The sequence below is a fragment of the Falco punctatus genome (genome assembly GCF_963210335.1).
Source record: "Falco punctatus genome assembly, chromosome: 3".
In the NCBI taxonomy this organism is placed as follows: Eukaryota; Metazoa; Chordata; class Aves; order Falconiformes; family Falconidae; genus Falco; species Falco punctatus.
Window position 1 is genome coordinate 30,632,384 of NC_137582.1, and position 23,415 is coordinate 30,655,798.

Genomic DNA, 23,415 nt, shown 5'->3' on the forward strand with positions numbered 1-23,415 from the left:
AAATATGAGCTGGAGGCTTTGCAAAAAAAATGAGACCAGTGTCTGGAAGTTTCCCAAAAAGGCAAAGGGACAAGCCTTAGATAGGAAATTGTTGAAGGCAGCATCTACAAAGCATTAGCCCGCTTTGGGAAGCTGCCCAGGTGCATAACTTTTAGTTTGCAAAGGCTTTGCTGAGGTTCTTGGTAACGTAATTGTTATATTCCATGTGGAGATTTTCTGCTAAAAGGAAGGACCTCAAGCAACTTGTAACTGAATGAACCTGAAGTGAGGACTCCGGAGGGTGCATTATGGCTCTGAGAAGGATGCTGGATGTCACAGTCGTCATATAGTACCTCAGTTGTACTGTGATAAATAGGATGTTTTTTAGCACTTTAACTAGAGCTCTGAGAAGTCAGCTTGCCTAGCTCCAATGACATAAAAAAGAATATCTGTAAGGAGGGAGAGTCCACAATACTTGCTGAAGCAAAAATCATGCTTAGGTGATTTTGCAGATCAAGAAAAAATTCAAATCCCCAAATTCATGGCTGAGAGTATGAACAAAAAGGGCAGTTTGAAGTGCCTTTCAAGTGGCCAGGCAGAGTGATTCAGACCTACTGGTGTATAAAAGACTCAAGTAGGCTCTAAGAGCTGCTTTGCAATGGTTTGTCCCAGAAACCCATGATTTCCTAGTCACTACATTTCTCCTGGCAGGAAGCTTGTGGTTAGGACAGCACTTGCCATGATCTGTCTGCAACCATATGTGCTGCTCAGAGGCTGTGAGGGAAAACAGGAGTGCTGCAGAGCTGTAGCTGTGCACAGCCCTGGGCACCAGGTCGTGCTGGTGCCTGGACTCCAGGCTCTAGCTGTGGGCACCAGAGGTGAGCAAGGGGTTGGAGTATACACAAATGCATGAAAAGGGAAGGATGGTTCCTCTCTTCCCGTGACCTGCAGGACAGCAGGCACTCCTGCCTGGGGAAATGTGCTCTTAGGGATGTTGCCTCACAGTACAGTAGAGGACATTTTCTGGCCACAGCAGGATGGTTTGGACTAGAGGTGAAACGTTGCATTAGAGGTGGGAGCAACAGCAGTAAGACAGTGTCTGAGGGTAGCTGGAAGGCACAGTTACAGTGTGACAAAGTAACTGAGGCAGGCACCTCTGGAGATTGTCTGGTCCAACCCTGCTCAAGCAAGGTCAGCTGCAGCAGGTCGCCCAGGCCCGTGCCCAGTCAGGCTTTGAGTATCTCCAAGGATGGGACTTTACAACGCCTCTGGTCAGCCTGTGCTGGTGCTTGACCGCCCTCACTGTAAAAGAGTTTTTCTCTTATTAAGTCAAATTTCTTGTGTTCCAGTTTGTGAGGTCAGTCCACAGTGCCTGGGAGGCTATCTCATAGGAAGCAGCAGGTTGGTGCCTGCAGGAGGCGGGTGAGGGAAGGGACGAGGGGCTGCCTGGTGGGTGGGAACCTCTCCTGTGACTCCTGCAACCCCCATCCCCATGACAATTTTGTGTGGTGATGTGAAGATTTGCTGTCTCTTTGGGTCTGGTGAGACTTTTGCAGAAGGACACCACCAGACACAGACATTTCAGTGCCAGAAGAGCAGTTGCCAAGAGCAGAAGAGGCTGTGGGGGTGGATGGTCCCTCCAGAGCCCCGTCATTGCTGGGGCAGCGCGGACACCCACTGCCCTCCCTTGGGCAGCCCCTCTCCCTGCCGGGCTGATGCAGGTGCTGATGGTGGGATGTGGAGGATGCTTCTGCTGTGCTGCATGTGTATGTGGGATCTGAGTGGGAAGGGCTGCGGAGGTCTGAGGTTTTCATGCAGAAATTGCTTATCTCCTTTTGCCAACACGCTTCTGAGGTGTATTTGCATTGAGTCGCCTCCCTTCTGGTTTTGGACTCAAAAATAAAAACAGTGAAAAAAAGAAAGAATTCCTGATGGTGACAGCGCAGCCTTAGATGTTAAAATCAGCTCTCCTTTGTGGATAGGAGCTCATTTATACACATGATTTATGCCTGCTGGAATGAGAGAGGGACAGACTTAACAAATGACAGGTTTTGAATGGTTGCAAGTAATGTTATTAATGTCTGCTGACTTGGTGCCCTGCCCAACTTTGAACTTCTTTCAATTGCATGGGACTGAACAAGAGCTGCGTGAGTTTTGAAATATTTCCACATAAAATAAGCTCTGAGACAGATGGAGAAATGTGAGTTTCCTAATGGGGCCTAGTAAGAAGAGTGCAGGAGGAAAAAAAAAAAAAAAGGCAGTAAGAATCTTCCTCAATTGAAACAAAACCAAGGAATCAGAGGGAGTGAATTCCTGTGCCAACCACTGTCATCTGAGGGGTTACACCACTGCCACCGATTAGAGGGCAGACTTTTTTAAGAAGGCATTTGCAACATCTTTCACCTCCTTTGCAGGCCTGGTAGGTCAAGCAGCACCACATCCGTAACCCCAGCAACAACAGCCTCCTGGGCCAGGGCCACCAAATCCCAGCCTTAATTTATTTAAATGTGTACAAGATGATTCAGTAGGTGCTAATGCTGCTAATTCAGTAGGTGTTAATGCGTGAATAATTATAGACATATTTAAGCAGCTGGTGTTGTGCCTTCAAAAGTTTCTGTGCATGGAAATTAATAGCTCTGTGGTTGCATGTGTGCTTTACATGTTATAAAATGAAGATGTCGGTAGCAGCTCCATGTTAAAGTTTGAGTCAAGATTTTCACTTGAAGTAGAATTAAAACTCGTTGTCTTACACTTGGATGCCTTCAGACATTGCACAAGAGATCCTCAGAAAATAATTGATTTTTTCTCTGCATTCTTATAAAAAAATACCCTTTGTTTTCAGTCTGCATCTGTTAAAAATTCTCCCTGATTTCCCCTCGTTTCTCAGATTCCCAAACAGCATAAGATCAGTTCTGACAAACTTCCTCCACATCCTCCACATACATGCACTGATAATATTTTAGAGCCAGGCCAGCTGAAAACAGCACACACACACAAATATTTCCCTTATTTGCAATAGCTGTTTTGAGCTATGTGAGGAAAAGATGCTGGAGCTGCTCCTCACACCAGCCAATGTCTGGTTACATAGTTCCAGGTTAATGCTTTGCCTTGAGTGGATGACAGGGCACCTCAGATAAGCACCACCCCGTAGAAAATAAATGTACATGAAATGCAAACGCTGCAGAGCAACAGTGGAAACAGCAGCAATGGAAATGGCAGTTGATTTTGTGCCCCACTTACTGCAAATAATAATTTCTAATGCATTTTGTTGTCAGTACAAAAAGGTTTCTAGCCTTCTGTTTGGGGATGCTCAGCACCTTTCAGGATCAGCCCCCACGGAGACTTGGGCTGATGCAGGCATTGGCAGCAAGGTTTTGACGTGTCAACTGTTTGGCTTTGGGACAGAAAACAGGATTGAGCTGATGCTGTCTGGTAGATCTCCTTGGGTCATCCTGACAGCTGTAGAAGGGGCTTTATTGCTTCTACCAGATAAGGGGGGGAGCCTGCTTTCTTTCTTTCCCCTGCCCTCTTAGAAAGGAAGCATCGGTGCTGCTTCCCCTCCAGCTGCCTGGCCGGTGACAGGGCCCGGCACAGCCTTGCAGAGAAGGGGTCCTGCCAAGCAGACCTGTGGAGAGGGTTGCAGAACCCAGGTATTTCCTACGTAAACATACACCATAAGAGCAGAGTGCTGCACCAGCCGACACTCTTGTTATTCCAGCATTTTTTTGCCTAGAACAGGTGATGGGAGCTCTGGTTCATATTTGTTTGGATCACTCCAGTGGCCACTCTTGAGAAGTGGCATGGCTTTGGATGGGAACCAGTCCACAGGCATCTAGGTTGTCACAAAGCTTAGCTTAATTAAATAAGCATTGCTCTAGCAGCTGTTTTAAATAGCTGTGCATCGGCCTGACTTGCAGTGCCTCAGTTTTTAATAGATGAATATCATATGAAGGTTTCACATTATCATTTGGATGAAATTCAGATATTTGAAGATGGAATGATATCCAGTACTTTTCTGTACTTCCAGGAATTTCATGTTAATATGTTCTCTGTTCCTCTGCAAAAGGCATAAAGCTCTCTCCCCGGTATCAGACATACTGTGCAAGAATGGCTTACAACTGTTAATTAAAAAAAGTCCAGGATAAGAGGCAACAAGGTCTGCTCTCATGTGCTTTGTATGCAGGCAAGGAAGACTCGGAGTTCATGAATGGTTCATTTATACTGCACTTTATCTGCTTCTTGAGTGCTCACAGTTTTTAAAAAACATTGGATAAACTTGCACTGGATACCCCTCGCTTCGACTGATTATCAGTATCAGATCTAAAAATAATTTAATTCCTCTAAACATTACCTGTTGCTTCCTGTTCCACTGTACAATAGTTTATTGTCTGGCTCTGTTATGCTGCATTTTGTCCTGTCAGCTGAAGCCACAGATGGGCTGAAAGGGGAGATGAAAGTGTTCTGCACTCTTTTACAAACCATAAGCCAAAACCCAGGGAATGCACTTTACATCAGATGCCCCCTAGCCATGTAGGTAATGACTATTTTACCTTCATCTTTGTACATATATCTGTGAGTTGTCTGGGATTCAGAAGGTATGTACAGCACACGGGGTGGGGTGGGGGGTGGGGAGTGGGGGATGTTCGTTAGATAAAAGCTACATTTTCCTGACTAGTCAAAAATGTGCAGTGTAAAAGAACTCACTTTGGTTTGCAAGCAAACCCCAAGAATTTGCTTTTTCTGTTAATAGCTACAGAAAAGGTGAGCGCTTAGTGTAACCCAGTATTTTTCACTAGACACTCTTGCGGGAGCAGAAACATAAAGAGAAGCGACCCGTTTCTATCTTCTCATGGACAAGCCTTTCTCCTCTGTCCCTTTGCCCCTGTTCCACGGCTAGGATCTAGAATTTCTGCTCCTGGGAAAGGCACCTCGGACCTTCCTGAGGTGCTGCTGGGGGGGACAGGCTGCGCCCTGGGGACACCCAGTGCCAGGAGAGATGGCTCTGCCCCTGCTGCAGCCTCCTTGCTGGGGAAACCAGGCTGCCTCCTTCCCTCAGACAAACCTCTGCTGTTGCAGAGGTAACTCGGGTGTGAAACTCAGGTGTAACTCGGGGGTAAAATCCTTTACTTGGTCATGGGTTCTCACTCAATCAAGTCTTCATCATTGCCCTGATTTTTCTGTGAACTTTCTGCTTTGCATCATTTCCCTGCTTCAGTTTTCAGCTTCTTTTGAAAACTTTTCTCTTAGATACATGAAAAGGCAAAAAAAGGGAAGGGAAGGGAAGGGAAGGGAAGGGAAGGGAAGGGAAGGGAAGGGAAGGGAAGGGAAGGGAAGGGAAGGGAAGGGAAGGGAAGGGAAGGGAAGGGAAGGGAAGGGAAGGGAAGGGAAGGGAAGGGAAGGGAAGGGAAGGGAAGGGAAGGGAAGGGGAAAAAACCCTGAAACCCCACCCATCCAAAACAAAACAAAAAAGAAGAAAAAAAATAACAAAAGTAGAAAAAAGAGCAGAGCTATGCAGGGCCCTTGGCACACACCAAAAATGCAGCCACAGTGTACCAGCAGGAGCACACCCATCAGCTCTTCTCCCAGAATAAAACCTGAGCAGCAGGAGGCAATCCCCTTGCTCCAGTCCGGGCCACAGACACATCAGGCTGCCCTCAAAGCTCAGGTTGCTGCATGCCACCACCCCAGCAACCACTCCATGTCCTCCCTGCCCAAATCTCAAGGATGAGGTGGGTCTTGTTGCCAACTTTAAGGACTATGTATCTGCCTGTTTTGGCTCCAAGGAGGTGTGCATTTAAATAAGCTGAGAACCCCACCAGGAGTGTCCTGCCATCAGCTCTTTTTGGTCTTTCTTGGACTGTGGATGGACCAGTTGTGCTGGGATCAGCAGTCCTGTATGGTATGGTAAGGAGAAAGTGCAGTTAAACCAGAGCACTTTACCCACATCAGTTCTGCATGCAAGAACAAATGAGCTGAAAGCTGCTTCTTGTCATGAAACAAACTTCTGCTTATCCATTTGTTTAAGAGCAAAGTGTAAAGACAAGATAGGATTTGATGGCTGAGCCTCCGTTCAGGCTTTTAGCTGAGCCACAGCTCTCCTAGCACACAGGGATAGGGGGAGACAATTCTTGCCTTTCAGAGTCCTTGAAGAAGGTCAGAGGAATGTATGAAGGTGAATATACTTCCAGGGTTGTGTGTCTCACATCGAACCATTCGTACATGTTCATCAGTGATTCCACAATGAGGACCATCTTGCTTGCACCAAAAAAATGTCTTCCTCTCTACATCTCGCATTTCCTTCCAGTGCTCCTCAAAATTGTTCTGCTGGTGTCCTGTCTTCTTCTACTTCTCGTGACTGATTTCTGCGGTCCCTTTTAGATATTCTTTCTGTCAGACTCACAAAACAAACTAGAAAGCATGCAGTCAAATATGGACTTTTCTGCTCTGCACCCTTTCCTCCAAAACAGCCATGCTATCAAATACACTTTAGCAAAAAATCCTCCAAAAACCTGCATCTCCTCTGAGGCAGGATCACAGCAGCCCTGTGAGCCCCATGGAGGCCAGCAGGAGGTGAAGCAGATAACAAACAAGGTGTGACAAGACGATGAGAGGACCTGGGGCAGGGTTTCACTGACTCCTGTTCAGCAGTTGTGTCTCTGCTGCCCGAGGGCAGGGCAGAGAGGCAGGGTCCAGCAGTGAAGGGAAGGAAGCATCATGGAGAAGGGAGGCTAGAAATGAGGGCAACAGTGTGTGTGGGACTGGGAAATGGTCAGAGCCATGATGGGCACAGGGGTAGGCTCTAGCCTGGCCGGGGCACTGGAACCCACGGGTGTCATGCCTCTGTTGTTACCTACCACCGCTGAAATGTCTTATCAAAAATGGCAGACAAAAATAGGGCAGAAAATATGCATTTAAGCTCCATTTATTTTCTAGACCCACTTTTCTGCAAAGGAAAAAACACCCTTAGAGACATTATTTTGACAGAGAAGATTTAATAAAGTGTTTAGCTCTTGTTTGAATCACATCATGAATTAGCCTCCTTAGACCAATGTATTACCGACTCCAGCTGGTGATGGGGCAGCCCTAGCAGGCACACTTTCTGTCTTGATTTCCATAGCACTGGCACTGTGCTAATGACAGCATACAGTGAAATTTGCTGTCTGGGGTAGGGAGACCATTCATTGCTGCCAGAGGTACCTGTATGGTCACTGACCTCTTCTACTGAGGCACTTGGGCTTGAGCTTCAGCATGGGCTGGAAGAGGTGGGATATCCCTCCCTGGCTGCCATGGTGGCTTCAGGCAGTAAGAGTGGGACAGGCGGTCTGCTTACAGAGGTCCCCCAGCTGTAGGGAGAGGTAGGGGACGAGGCCAGAGGTTCTCGTTTAGGGCTTCCTCCAGACATGTCATTGCTGTGCAGCCTTCTTCAAACAGGGCACGGAAATGGTGAGGGACCTGGGGCTGAGGGACTGGGCTTGACTTGAGAAACGAGGGTCTGGCAGAGGTTTGGGAGGAGACAGCAGTGTTGGTGTGGTTCCGTGGAGCTGCTCATGCACTGGTGGCCAGTACAGCGCTCGGCTGTGTCAGGCTGTTGCCTCCCTAAGCCACTGCCTTGGGCTTGAAATCCTGATGCCAAAGATCTCAGAGCATTGTTAATGCTGTGTAAAGACCTCTTGGCCTAATTCCAAAACTGTGACCCCTCTGTACAGCCTGCCTAGCCCTGAGGTGCCTGAAACTGCACTGCCTGTTGAGGAGCACCTCCATTTGGCAGCCTACAAAAACTCAGCACCTCTCCTAAACTGGATGTTCTTCTAGCTATGTGGCCCGGGGGCGTTGAGCCAGCTCTGTCTGTGTCTGATGTGGTGCTCTGCAGGAGTTTGGCCAGAGAAGGAGGTTCACAGTGGTGCTCTGATGACCAGTTAATTGTTGTATGTTAAATAGCCATTTCAGGAACTACACAAATACATGCTGGAGCAAGAATGAGACCACTGGTGTCCCGCTCTGGGCAAGCGATTGAGTTCAGAGGTTGGGAGCACTCTTGCTTGCTCTCTCCCTGTGGTCCAAATGATCTTTAATGACTCCTTGCCAAGTGGAGCAGTTTTGGCAGGAGGGGCTGGTGTTGCTTGTCTTTTCTCTCTGGAAACTGCTGCAGTTTGAGTCCTTGCAGGAAGAGGTAAGCTCCAAGCCAGGAGGCATTTGGGGGAGACATCTTACCACTCATCTGTCTATTGACCACCATCACCAAGAGCACCTTCTCAGGCTTTTTTTCCCAGTGAAAAGCTGACTTTTCCTCAGACTTTGAAAAGAAGCACACACTTAGGAAATACAGGGGGGCTGAATCAGATAATATTTCACAGCCAGGTGTTCTTTCTTGCCCCTCTTAGCAGTCTTCCCTGCAGGAGAGGATGCTGGTAAAGTGCACCTGGGCATGATGCCTATGTGGGGAGAATGGGTTTATGGAGATGGCTTTATTTCCAGCTTTCCCCACTGGCCAGCTGCAGTGGAAAGTGCTGATGGTTTGGGGTCTCTCCCTGAAGTGCCCTTCCTCCTCAGCATGCTGCAGAGGACCGGGCTGGGCACCCGCTGCTGGCTCTGCATTCCACCTCCAGCAGACAAAACCTAAAAGTGAAGTGGACCATGCTTGGTATTTTGTCATCAAACCAGGGGTTTTATGGATCTTAGCTCTTTGCCCTTAACCCTGCCATGCATCCAAATATTGTCAGTGAAATGGAGATAACAGCACTACCAAACTCACAAAAGTACTTGGGGACAGGGGTATTAAAAAGCTGTGAAGAATTTTTCTCACAACCGTAGGACTCGTACAGAGAACCACAATGCGGCTGAAGTCAAAATGAGTCTTTCTGTTGATTTTGCTGGGTCTTTCAATATGTTATGCAAAACGGAGGTGTTAGATAATTGCCTTTATTAGCCATCGCTGGAGTGCAATTTGCCCAGGGTGTTTGACACTACTGGTGCTATGTACAATTCTGCATGGGTCATTTAAATGTTGCAAAGCAACAGCTGTTTTACAGGCAAAATACATAAGTGATCTCATTTTAAAATATTATACAAGAAAATAAATGCATTTGAATGATTGCCTTACCTACTAACGAACAATGAATGTGAAACTCGTTTAATGACTCATATAAAATAAGTTGACAAAAACAGACACCCAGGGAATTTTTTTCTGCAGTGGAGGCTTGCTGCTACTATAGCCAAATAGGATGCACACTTCATCTTGCAACTTAGATTACAGTGGCACTTACAAGGAAGAATTATTTAATAAAATGCACAACTGGAAGGCATTTGTGCACTCACCCATAAGAAGTCCAGTGAAGATCTTACTGCTTCAGAATTAAAGTTCACAAAATGAAAATCACCATAATTTTAAAATATTTTTTTCACATTAAACTGTGAGAATTCTAGCCTTGTTCACAGCATAGTCAGAGAAGGGGAAAGCTTCCAGGCCTGGGAAAGGGTGCGGGGCCCAGCCAGCCCTGTGCTGACAAAGATCGATATGGGTCCCCATGTGCTGGTGCTGGAGCTCTGCCTCAGCTATGTTTAGTTTGCTAGAACAGATGTAGCCTGCTTGTCCATGGATGGTTCAGCACAGGACAAAATCACAGCTGTGAGAAGAAGGCACAGATTTCTGTCTGAGGATTTCTGGCAAGAGGCCAGAGTAACCCTAAATTGGTGACACTGATCTGCACTGTGTATGTGGTGAGTGAGGTCTTCAGGGGATCAGTGCATCCCAAAAACACAGAGACAACAAACTGGTCATGAAGAATGTCCCTGCCCTTTGATCACATCCAGCATATATAATCAGATGGGAAACTCTGCAGCTTGGCATTAATTGCTGGCTGATTTCTTGCAAATCCTTCTGCTCCGGCAATCAGACTCTAGGTAAAGGTAAAAACAGCAGAGAAGACAGATCTCAAAACATGTTTCATTCATCACAAAGGAAACACGGCACCATTTCAGTTGCACCTGATGGTGTTTCAGAATAGCTGAGCAGGTACTCAGTAATGTTTTTAATCATAATGATGACTTGACTTTATAATATTAGACATCCTTGTAAGATGAGATTGCAAGGACGGTATAGAGTGGATACACCACAGTGGGAGTGCCCATGAATTTCCTCCTGTGGCACAGACCAACCACACAGAGAGCTGGCCAAAGCTCTAAAGGTTGCTTAAAGTCTGGAGCTGGCTTGCCTTTTGCACTGCTTGGGGAAAGGTGCATTGCTAGGGACTCCAGCAGCTCTGTGTCCACAAGCCAGCTGTCTCAGGGCAAAAAGTTGCGAGGTGTTTTCAGGGCGCGGTGGAAGGGGCACATGGGGCACCTTTGTCACTGGCACGGCTGTGGTGTGACGTGCAGGCACGGGCAGGGAGCAAAGGAGAGGCAAGTTGTGGAGAGAGCCATAAGGAAGCATCTCTCTCTCAGCTGGTGGAAAAGAGGAATCTGTACATATAATCTCTTCTTCTTTGGTTACAGTGAAATGTGGAGCAAGGGAGGTTTTCTAGGCTCATGTGGTTATGCTGTACCTCAGTGCTGCCTCAATCCAACCAAGAGCCTGGGAATCCTCTCTGAAGCATGAAAAAGTGCTTTCTTATCACTGCTTGTTTTCTCCTGCAACAAGGAAAAGAAAGTCAAGGCAGAGGAAACAGGACATGCTTTGGGCACCTGTACTTCACGGTAATGCTGGGCTGTGTTTCTGCCTTCTTACTGCTTGTTTCAAGCCTTTTATATGTGCCAGCCAAGAAGGATGGCAGCGTGGTTGGCTTCCCACAAAGCCTGCTCTTGAGTGGAGGATTTTTTTTGGAAATATTGTGTTAGTGGCAGTAGAAGAAGCAGTGGAGCATGATCAGGGTGTGATCATTGACCTGAAGAAATGTGTGTTAGTGCAGAGATGCATTGCCTCCAAGGAATAGGAAACAAACCTCCAAGAAAGCCAGAAAAATGCTTCGTTTCATAACTGGGCTGTGAGAGCTCTCCTAGCATTTGGTAGGTAGTGCCTTATGTGCCAAATACCTAACAAATACCTGAAAAAAGGAATGTAAACCCAAATTTACTGAAGCATGGGAGTGTTAAAATACTGGGTCGTACCAGCAACAAGGTGGGATTTTGGCGGGAGTGGTTTTGAAAGAATCTGTCATGTCTGCTATTTTTTATTCTGCAGAAGAACTGAAGCCATTGATTTTATGGCTGAAGACAGTATGGAGCACGGCAGCCCAGCGCTGGAGGGGAGGTTGTCCCCTGGGTAATATGGTGCCATGGAAATCCAATCCGATGGCCGAAGTCACCAGATGGTGCTATTGTGCACACTATTTGTGTGACTGTGACCACTGCACAGGCTTTGAAGGGACGTTGTGGGGTTTCTCTGTGGGACGAGGGTGCTGGGGTGGTTTGCTCTCTCCCTTCATCCCTACCTGGTCCAATGCAGACCCTGGGTCAAGCCCTCCCGGGACTGAGCACTGCCTTGCCAGCCCCAGCTTCCGAGATGGGGACCACCTCAACGCCATTTCAGCTACCACTGTTGGAAGTTCAAGCATAAATAAAACCAGTTGTACACAGGAGAACCTTCATTCTGTTTCACTGATTTCTTCCCTATGGGGCATCCCAACAACTCCACACAAGCAGATGCAAAAAAAACCCAAACAAAAAAACACCCAAAACCCAGCCCAACCCAACCCAAACCCAAAAGCAGGGGCTTGCACAATGCCCTAGGTGGCAAGGAGCACATCTGCCCATCTCTGACCAACTGAAGCACCTTCTGAGGTGTCCCACAGGAAAATTACCCTGTAGCCAGGCACAAAAAGCCTAGCCTCTAGCCTGCGATCCCGCAGAAGAGAAAGGCACCACTCCGTGCCCCAGGAGAGTGTTTCTTTCTGCAAAGGCTCTGCCTTCTCTTATGAATGAACCCTGCAGATCAATTCCTAACAGCAGGATCGTGGCCTGAGCAACTCTGCTGGGCTGAGGCACGACGAGAAGAATATGGGCCAGGTTCAGAAAGACCTGGCTCAGTCCCTGTCACCTCCACAAGAATATGTGTAATATTACATACCTACACAGTATTAGCTATTTAACAATTACACTTTCTATGCATACAGGCATGTATTCATATAAATGCATATTTACATATAAGTAACATAGCAAATTATAATTATAATATATAATATGGTGTATACCTCTGTAATTGTACCTAATACCTGTAAAACACCTACATAACATTACCCCTTGGGGCCCTCTCCTCAGAGGGAGCACAGTGCATGTGCAGTCATGCTTGCTGACATTGGGGGCAGCTGCGGGAACCACCTACTTTGTCTCTCCCTGGAGTCTACCTTTGTCTGCCTGGAGTCTTGTTCTCCACCACCATCACAACAGTGCTGATATCCAAAGCGGGTGACTGTGCGGGAGGAGGACATGGGCCTGGCCCTAGATGTGCCTTTGCTCTGTGCTCAGGCACCAGTTAAATGCCACAGGACAAAACCTGAGCTGCAGGGGAAGGTGTCAGGTTGGCCAAGCCAGGACCTGACTTCTGCCTGATGCAGAGGTAGGGGGTGTAGATCGGAGCAAGAGAAGGTGTGAAGATCCATATCAGGTGGGCATGTACAAGTCATTGTGGGGACAATTGTGGTCCCACCACTCATTGTGGAAAATGTGGGAAAAATGTAGGGGGGAAAAAAGACTTGCATAGGTGCTCCAGCCTTGGCTACTGTGGGGTCTGTAGAGGGAAGGTCAGTCCAGCAAATACTGCTGCCAGCATCAGGATCTGGGTAGGGCACAGGATTATGTGATGGTCAAACTTTAAAACTATTCAAACAAATATTGAATATTCAAATAAAAATATTCAAACAAATATTGAACAAAAATTTTCAAACATTAAAAATATTTTGCATTCTGCAAGTCTCTTAGTGAACCTGTTTTCTCTATTGACTGCCTTCTAATTCTTTTTTAAGATGCATAAGCAGTAATCCCGCTGGTTTCTAAACAGTATTCGTACCAGAAGTGTGACCCTGAGATCCTGAGTGACAAGTGAAAGGTGTTAATGGGCATTTTAAGGGTAGTATTGCAACAGATATGGACATTTGGAAGTTATTTCTGTGATTTTTTTTCCCAAAGACTTGCTCTAAACCAAGTAGTAAATTAAGCAAAGCAACATGTAAAAGTAAAGGTGATATAATATGCTACCTTTTTTAAGAGCTTGCGGTTAGTAATGTTTTACAGTGTAATAACATTTCAAAGGATAATGATCTTTTGTGTGTGCCTGGTGCAAGGTTCAGCACCTTCCACTCACAGCCATGACAAGAGGGACGGAGGCTCCTTGGCCACCTTGTGAGGCTGTTCAGCGGCCCTGAGGCTGTTCTAGCCTTAGCCACAAGAGCGATGGGGGCAATTTAGGCCCACCAGATGCTGAAAGCCAAACTCCATATAGCAATGATGGGAGCAGCGCTCACAGCAGGATCGGTCTTGTGCAAATATGAGGAGACCTCTCAAAATTAATGGGATTATCCTGGTGGCCCAGTAGGTGTTGCTTATTGGAGGTACGGCTGAGAGGACCAAAGTCACTCCAGCGTCATCTCCTCTAATTAAAGCCCTGCTACTGCACGAGTCCATTGGACTGAGGAGCTGGCTGCGCTGCTCTGGCTCCGCTGCTGGAGCAGGGGTGGAAGCTGCTGGCTGCTCTTTACCCCCAGAGTGGAACCTGCTCTGAGCAGATGGCGGTGGTGGGGTTGTAAGGAGATATCTGGTTCCCCTGGGCCTACACCACTGCTTTCCCCTAGAAGTGCCCCAGGACCATGGCTGGACCCTGTTGTCTCCCCTGCTTGGAGGGCAGCACACTCTCCAGCAGGCGTCGCGAGCTGAGTGGGGGTCCATCCCCAAACCCAGCAGCCAAAGCCCTCTTGTCCCAAAGCATTCCCGCTGCTGGCTGAGCCCCCTTCCTCAGTGATTAAAATCAGAGGGACCATCTTTTTGACTGAGAAATAGAGAGGAGCAGCCCCTTCTGAGTGGGGGCCTTTTGCCTTGCCTGCACCAGTCCAAGCCTGCTGCAGAGACCCGCTGGCAAAGTGATGTGAAAAGCCCATGGGAAGAAGCAGCATTGGCCTGCGAGGGCCCCCAGGCAGGGATAGGGGCAGGGACAGGGCTGGGGTGCTTCCCTGAGTGGGTACAGCTGCTGGAAGGGGATGAAGCAGCATCCGTATGCTTTTAGCAACAGACACAGGACTTGAATCAATAATACAAGAAAGCCTGTGGTCGGCGGCATTTCTGGCCACAGCAGATGGACCACCATTCAAGGAAGGGTTTGAGGCTTCCTCTGCCTGAGGGGATTTTAAACCACATTCCCACATTTCAGGCAAGTACCCTCATCTCTCTCTGGCCTGTAGGTCCCTGTAGAAACTGCAGCGTTGCACAGCCAGGGATCACAGGGCTGGTAGGCGACTGAGCGAAAAGCATGACTTTTGTAGGGTACTCAGCTGGATGGGGGCTGCCCTGGTGTCTGCACCCAAGAGCATCTCTGTCCATGGAGATATTCATACCTCAGCTGGTTATGACCCTGCACTACCTGATCTAACTTGAGGCTGGATTTCACTTTGAAGTTCGTCCTGCTTTGAGCAGGGGTTGGACTAGATGACCTCCAGAGGTATCTTCAAAGCTAAATGATTCTGTGATTCTATGTTTCTATCACTGGTTTTTATCCAGCTACTGTTTCATGTAAAATCCCTCAGTGAAGTCCCCTAGCCATTAGATACAGGCATGTTCCTTCTTGCCTGTTCTACCTCTGCCTCCATAAATCTAAGGAAGCTCAGCTGTGGAGGTACAGAGTCCTCAGCAGGTTTTCAGCTAAAGCATAAAGATGAAAAGCTACTACAGTCACCAATAAAGGCAAGACTCTCAGGGTCACTATAAAGTAAAAACTCCATTAATTTGATCAAAGAATTAAGTTGCACATTATAGCTATTCATATAACATAGGATTATTTAGTTCTGTATAAAATTTTGCATGGAAATCCACTTTTTTCTGGTAACTTTCAGCAAACAGAATAACTCCAGCATATTAGAGACAATATAGAAGTTTATTTAATCACAACAGAAAATACATTCGTGTATTATTTGGGTATGAACACAAGCAGATAAATGCAATCATGTACAAAAACATTACATTAAATGAACCCCCCCAAAATAATTGCATTTATTGCATCTTTTATTGGCAAGTAAATAAATTAAATATATATTTGAATATTGATTTAAATGTGTTAGGTTTTTTATCCATTAGGTTTAGATGTGGAGGGGTATAGTCAACACTCATTGTATAATCAAAGATATAAAAAAGTATACATTAACTCAGACACTGTAAAACAAAAATGCCATTTTTTGGCATTGTTAGGGTGAAAAGGGTTATACTTTAAAAAAACATTTTCAGAAATGTGTCCTGGTTTTAAGTCGTACTTATTTTCCATAAGGTAACAAGTTCCACAGCGTGGTGTGTTCCACAGCAGATGAAAATATTTAGTATGTGAAATTTATGGCCGAGGGCAAAAAGCTGAACTTGGGAACCTATTTAAAGTGCAGTGGAAGTCTGTAAAGATAACGATGGGGAGTTGAAAGCAGTGAAGCCTCAGACAGTAATATCTCAATACAAAGAGCTAATACTTTGCTGCAGAGGCTTTCTCAGCAACAGTTGGTCCATTTTTGTCATTATGTCTAATCAAGTCCAGTCTTGCCTCAGCCTCCTCAGCCAGCAGACATCCAGCACTTAAATATAACCGTATGTGTCCAGCGCGATTACAAGCATCATAACGCACCCCCGGCTCTGTCCTCCCGCCTCCAGCTGGCCCAGCACCCTGGGGTGTCACATTCCAGGTTTTATCTGCTGAATGTGTGCACTGATGGTGGTGAGGTGGGAGGGCTGGGGGAAGGGATGCAGGATGGTTATCACCCATGGGGAGCCGCATGCCATCTCCGAGCCCAGCCCCGGCCACCTAGGATGGGAAGTGCCACCAACCCTGCCAAAAAGTGCCTGGGGTCAATACGGGCTCCCAACGCAACTGGATTTCTTCAGATGGACTTCATGCTTTCATTTATCCCGTGCTGCAGGGGCTGCCTGGCAGCTTTCGTGCGCCCAAAGGGCTGCCCGGGGGGCTACGGGGGTGTGTGCCCTGCCTGGGGGGTGGGCTGCACTGCCCGGCGGGCTGCCGGGGGCTGCCCCTGAGCCGGTGGGCAGCCAGGCGCAGGGAAAGCCCCTGCTGCCTGGCGGTGCAGCCTCGAGCAAGGGGAGGGAATTGCTGGAGGCAGGAGCTGTCTGATGTGCTTTCTGCAATTACACTGGAAAATTCATTAGCGTGAGTCAATGGCAGAAAATTAAGGAAGCGCCAAGGAACAAACAGGACCCTCCATTAACAGACAACAGGTTTCACAAGGGAAACAACCTTGTTCATAATATGCTGAGGTTTTAATGCTGCCTAAGTGGCTTGATGCTCTTGGTAGGATTCCTAATTTGAGCTTAGAATTAGAATAATGACTTTAAATTACCCATATTGCTGATTAATTATGTCCAGGCACTGGAAACCAAGTTGTGGCTTTTGATACATTTTTATGCAAGTTTTAGTGAATAACATCCACTACCCTGGAGGAAGAGGGATGGGATGAGCCTTTCCACAGCTGGGGAGGGATGTAAGGTTGTGTTTATCCCTCTTGAGTTTTGCCAAAGTCCCCATCCCTGTGACCTTTCCCAAAAAGCACTGAACTGCAGCCTGTAGGAGTGATGGGGCATCCAGCACAAATGACGGTGAGCCATGAACTGGGACTAATAATCACCTTAAGGCCACTTCTCCAAGCCCATGTGCTATTGCTGCAGCTGGGGTCAGGGGAGCCACTGAAGCTGTTGTGAAACAGCCCGTCTATATAGCAAGCTGTATATTCAGCTAGGGAGCAAAGGCCTTGGGAAGGTGGTTTTACTAAGAAGTTTTTAGAATTGTAGTTTCCCTTTTGGTATGATGATCTCTGGTAATACTGTGGAGAACAGAGATGGGCAGAAAGTTCTGCCATCTCTGCCTTGGCTCCTGTTTGAACCAAAAGCCTGGAGTACCAGGTGCACCTCTGCCGTGGAGGCCAGAAGGCTTGCTCTGGGGTGGTCTGGGTAGAGATACATACCCACACTGTGAACAAGTCAAGATGTGATTTTAGCATGAAAGCATGGGTGATGAGCAGTGCACCGGCAAAGAGGAGGGGAAGGCAATCCACGTCGCCTTTCCACCGCTCCCTCCAGTGCTGTGCTGAAGACGGGCAGGCAGGGGAGACATGTTGGGAAGAAAGGGCCATCGGTTGCTCCACACTCCTCCCCTAGAAAGGAAGCTGAGTTGCTAATATTATCTGTATTTATTGTATTTATGTGGCACTGAGCTCATCTTTGAGACATCTGGGCCCAAGAACAGTAATTAAAATGAACAACTGTTGACAGCAGTTGTCACAAATTGAACAACTGGTATAAATCAAACTGCCTGGAGTCTCAGCCGTCTCTCCCAAGGAGGGGATAAATACCATTTAGCCAAATTAAGAAAGCACTGTGGAGAGCAAATGCTTGTGGCACAGAGTCAAAAACATGCCAGTGCTGAGCTCTGTTTGTGTTCTGGAGGAGCAAATACCCCAGCCCAGGTGCCCTCCTTGAAGGATGCCTGTCTGCCCCCCACTCACTCCCCATGCTCACCCCGCCTCTGATTCCAACTATGGCACAAACAGAGCAAACTTTCCGGTGATAGCGAAAGTTAAAAGCGGTAACAAGTTCTGTCTGTTGGTGGAGTTTGCATCATGGGCAAATACCACTGGCTTTGCTGCATACTTAAGATTGAAGCTAGTTAAAGCACAAACCAAACCAAAGTCCCACCCAAACCCATTTGAAATCCATGACATGCAGACTTAGGACGTATTTATTATAAGTACCCAAGAGTAGATAAGCTCACTAAAGCAAAGATTCATCTCGATATCCCAACTCTGTATCCCAAAGCAACAGTTTAGAGAACAGCGTAAATATAGGGAAGCAGATGTGGTGCCATATTCCAAGCACTCCCCTAACCTCTGACTGTTTGCAGCTCAGACGTATTTAAATGGCAAGCCTTGAGAAAATAAAATCTAGCTTAGAACTCCCCCATGCCCATCACGCAATAATTACAGATCTATTCCTTGGGACACACAAATCCGTGTAGCACCCTTATTTCTTTCATAGAAAGCTGTTAGATTTCCTTTACTTAGATCAGGCTCTAATTTAACACCAAAGTCCATTTGTAATTAAACAGTTGCTTTTCTACTCCCTTCAAAAGGTTTTGAGGTTGGACCCACGTGGGGGCCCTACCCATCACCTTCCCTTTGATTCACCCAACTGGAAACACAGGAGTTTTTCTAAAGGGGGTAACCAGAATTGCCCTGGTGCTGAGGCTCTTCTGCAGCCCACTGAGTGACCACAAAATCAGGGCTGAATGAAAGATGGCAAAGACACAGAGACACCCGCAGTCTCCCCTGCGGGGCTGCCCTGCCCCAGGGCCCTGCATGACCCCAGGCCAGCTGGATGGAGCAGGCTGTAACACGTCCTCAGCCCCGGCAAGGAAGGTGGGACAACAATGTAGAATATTATTTCAGGAAGCTCCCTGGCTCGAGCGGCACTTACTCACGGGGCGCGTTCTCGAGTTTTGCATTCATGTGGCTGCAAATAGGTGCAGGAGTTCATGCCTCATCGCATAGCTCCAGGAGCGGGGTCAGAGATGCTGGGAGTTGCTTGTGGGACATGTGACGACAACTAGGGCAAGAGGCACAGCAGCAGATCAGACTTTGGTGCCCAGGGCTATAAGCCCCATTCTCCACAACACTTATGATGCTTACAAGATGTGCCATGGGTGCCTGCTCTGCGGCTGCTGTGGGTGCACCACCACTTGCCCAGCCCACCAGGTGTCCCATTTTCATCCACTGTCCCGGCACTGTCCCTAGCAGTGCCCCACAAGCTGTGTGTGGGACAGCACAGAGCAGCCCTGTTTCTCCAAGCACCAGCAACTGCTTGCACGTGCGGTGCCCCATCCACCCGGGCAGACAGCTCTAGGCTGGCTTAGATTTTCAGACCTTTTTATTTAAGGCTGACTTGGTTGTTTTACAGGGGGGCTAAAATGGGTGAGGGTCCTCACTTGCCATTATTTGTTCTCTCCTCACCCAGCAGTGCTTGCCTTCACCTCTGCAGACCTGAGATAGCTGCCTGTGTCTGGATTCAGAAAAACTCCCAGTTTTCTGGTTTTTCTCAGTGGTATAAAGGAGCAAAGACTGGGAGGATGCAACCTTTCAAATAACGTTTGCAGCTTTCTTCTTACCCTTATTTATTATGTGTTTGGCTCCAGTCATGGCTTGGAGCACCATTATGCCAAGCACCATGCAAACACAGAACAGAAAGATTGCCAGTGGCTAGAACAGCTTGCCGCCTAAATAGCATAAATCAGTGCTGTGATGGTACATAGAAAAAGTGCTAATTCATGCTGGCATACTCCCAGCTGGAAAAAGAGAAATGGATAAGCTCTGCTTATCTTCTCGTAGCCTCAATCACAGCCTCACGCACTGTGCTTCCAGCATCTCTGCTGTTTGCAGTGGTGAACCCTTCAGATCCATCTCAGTCATGTCCCTTGCTGGTGAATACAATACTTAGTAGGGCATACATCCTCCGGACAGTCCCGCTGGAGCGACATGCAATCATAACAGTGCTTTTCTAGCACAGAGAAAGCCTACGCTCGCTGGAGGGATGATTTGGGTTTGGCTCTCATCCTTCAGGATTTAGTCTTATTAATGGAATTCAGGTGGAAATAATAAACTTCCTTTATTTGGAGTGTGTGAGATGTGTCTTGAAAGGCAGTAATTATGGCAGAGTTTTACTCTTGGTAAGCTAAAGTAAACAATGGGCTATCTAGGTGGATATGATGTCCAAGTACTTTCCTAGCACAGGGGCTGAAATGCTGGCTCTGCTTGCTTTGTTTGCACTGGCCAGTATAAAACAATCTACATACCATAATCTGAAAGGAAAGGTCAGCCCAAAGGTCACATGTTTTAAGGGTGCTACTTCAAAGACATTTATCTCCTTTACAACACCATTAAGTCCCTAGTAACAGTCTATTGTCTTTCATCATCTCAACCTCTTCACCTGCATGTTTATGTTCAGCCAAGCCTCCCGATGCGGGGCGTGGGGTAAGCAGGTGCTCGGTGGCTCCTGCTTGACGGAGCACACTCCGTGTTATTTGAGAAAGTGGCAGGCCGTTACGAGACTATCAAACTGTAACCACAGCCATCCTCTTCCCTCTTCCTGCAGAAACCAGTAGTTAAACCCCTGCGTTTTCAGCTGTTGTTTCTGATCCAGGCCTTCCTGCCTTTTTCAATTGCACTGTGCAGGCTGGGATATCCACTGAGGGTGCTCCTCCATGATGACCAGTCCCTGCTGTTTCCCCGCCATGCCTCTCTCACCCCGCTGTTGCTCGAGGCTGAGTTTGCTTGTCATACCCGAGGAGTGTAATGTCTCCTCATCTCTTGATCTTTTTTGTGGTGTAAGATGGAAGCCAACCCCATTACCACTGTTTAGCCTATAGCCCCTGAGGCAAGATCTCGTCTCCTTGTTGCAGTAAATCAGACACTGTCCAATTGACTTCAGTGTGCATCACTACAGCAAAGTCCATCAGCAGAATACCCAAATCAAGCTCTTTCCTGAAAACCTTGGTGATGCCTCCTAGGGTTGCTGTCACCCAAATAAATTCCCCCTTCCCACAGCACCTCCTTGGGATTGATAGAGTACCTGAGCCACAAAGTCATAGAGCATTGTGGTAAGTTCCACTGGACTGAAAAATTCAAATACTTCTTTCCTCTGCTTTCTTTTTTTGCTAATGTTCACCATACCTAGATGCACATAGCCTGGCCATGCCCAAAGGGCAAGGTTTAATCTCTTTACACTCATAGCACCCTCTGGGAGCCCCGTATTTGCAGCTTTGGTGAGAGGAGACTTGTCTCTCCACATTGGCATTGCTGTGCTGAGATGCTGTTACAGAGAAAAGAGGATCTTTTCCGTTCTCAGCTCTTTTTGCCTTCTAATTGACAGCAACTCTGCCCCTCTTAAGAGAGTGGATGTGGGCTAGGTGGGTGGCGTGAAGAGGTAGGGACCGAGTGGGGCACACTGAGCGAGGGGTTGTGCTGCTGGATGAGAAGGACTGCTGAGCCCCCAGGTGGGAAGGAGGAACTGGTGTCCCAGGTCCTGGCTGAAGACTGATGGAGCACTAGGAGTCACTCAAGAGCACACACACAAGCAGGACCAGATGCCTGCTGCATGCAGAGACAAGGCCCCTTCCTACAGTCTCCAGGCATAGTCAGTTACTACCTGTTGTTACTATTTCTAAGTATATCATACAGTTGATCACAAATTTCTTCTTAAATTCTTCCTCAGTCTTTTTCCATCAGGCAGTAGTGCGGGACATCTACACGTTTTCCTAGGAAGAGTTGGTGTGATTTCCACTTAAAGATTTCCCACCTAAGTTTGTCTTCCACACACAACTGAACTGAACCTAAATGTTTGGGCTGGAGTTCCCGTGACATGTTGAATTATATATATATATATATATACATATATAACAATATATATTGAGTTACAAGAAAGAAAAATAACAGTCTTTGCTCATGTTAAAACCAAGAGAAGCTTTATTGCCCACTCCTGGATGGACTCTACCACTGTTGTGTTTGGCCCTTGTGTCTGAAAATGGCCTAAGGGTTCAGAATGTGCCTTTTCCTGTTCCCATGAAAAGGTAGTCAAATTTGATGAAGCTGTGAGCTCCTGAAAAAGTTCACTTTGTCACATCTCAGTAGGTTTTGCCTAAAGTTTGGTGGCTGTTACCCCAAATGTTCTGCCTGCCCTGAGCACAGCTCAGCTCGAGCAGGTAGGGACTGAGTAGGGCTTTTCCTGAAACTGTTTCTTCAGGTCCTGGTGCTTGCTGTGACCCCAGGGATGGCATGGAAAGCAGAAAGCATCTCTCTCGTGCTTCCAGTGCCTCCCAGTTAATGCCCCAGCAGACGCCTGGAGGGGTGGTGGTGGTGATGCAAAACTGGCAGAGAGGAACATAGACATTGGAGAGTGGGAACGAGCAGCTGGACAGAATTCATTCTGGTGGGTGGTTCGGAAGCGGGGGCTGGAGCAAACCCAGACTGAGGAGGCAGGAAGGATGAAGATAGTGAAGTGTCTCCTACACACTAGAGCACCTATTTTCTCTAGACCTTTGGATTTTGCTTTTGCATGCTCTCCTTCTGGCAAGTGAAATGTTTGGCAAAAGCTAATGAGAAGCCAGTATTCCCAGCCTGCAAGAAAGTCCAGTGATAGGAAATGTCTTCTTGTTGCTGTTGTTCCAAAGTGGGATAAATATTTGAAATAATGAGGTTTTTTAATGCTGGACAATCTTTTTTTTTTTTTTTTTTTTTTTTTTCCAGTGGAGTTCTTAATTCTAGCATTTCTTAACCTTTAGCTCATTGGCTTTGCAGCATTATGTTCTTTTAAGGTATAATCAGTGCGTAACTGTATACAATATATGAAACAAAATGTCTTAAGAAGATCATGTGCGATAAACACACCCATACATGTGTCTATTTGCCTGTATATTGCATAGGCATAGAATTTTAGTTTCTATCTATCCCACAGGCGAGAAAATATATTATTCTAATAGGAACTTCAGGAATTCCCTGGAAATGTATAGGTTTAAACTGTTTGGGGTTTCATTGCTCTAAATGGTAGGTATTTATTTATCTAAACTCTACACAAGTAGATCCATGTGTATATATGAATATGTGTTACTGGAGTTTGAGAGGAATTTTATAATTCTGATACCGGTTTGCTGGAACTAATAATTTGACCAACTATATACTGTAGATGTATTTATTTATTAATTGCATTATCAGGTCCAGATTTCGGAATTGAGTTTTCCTGTGTGGAGTCTTGTGGCCACACGCTCCTATTTGCAGGCTGAAACCATAAGTAACAGCCTGTTTTTCATCTTTTTAAGGCAGCTTGCTTTTTAACGAGAACAGCTCAGAAATGTTTGCAGTTGGTAGCTGGGAACCACGCTCTTTTGCCTCCTGATGCTGGTGACTTGGCTGAAAAGCTGAGGGTGCCCAGGTTCTCAGTTGGCAGAAGGTGGAAAAATGCCAAAAAATTCAAAGGTGTCACACTGAACTTCACCAGCCAGGAACTTGCTCTATAATTTTTATTTTAGGCAGAAAAGGGAGAGTAAACATTTCCACGGGCCTGGAAAGAAGAACTCCTTTCTACGTGCTTATTACATGCTCCAAGTGGACATTTTTAGAAATTAGTCAGTAGTCACTTCAAAAGTGAAAAACTAGCTGATTCTGCAGCTCCGTGCCAGCACGCTCACCAAACTAGTGTAGTTCATAA

The 23,415-nt window shown here is 46.9% G+C and overlaps 1 protein-coding gene across 1 annotated transcript in view; it reads left to right on the top strand.

The window, feature by feature from the left end:
* GDF6 (growth differentiation factor 6) overlaps positions 1-23,415 on the top strand; it is a 151,762-nt gene that overhangs the window by 70,484 nt on the left and 57,863 nt on the right. Inside the window, exon 3 of the transcript XR_013926684.1 lies at positions 1-23,415. This exon is cut by the window's left edge and continues 12,549 nt beyond it; it is cut by the window's right edge and continues 57,863 nt beyond it. The gene's annotated coding sequence lies outside the window, so the exon portion shown is untranslated.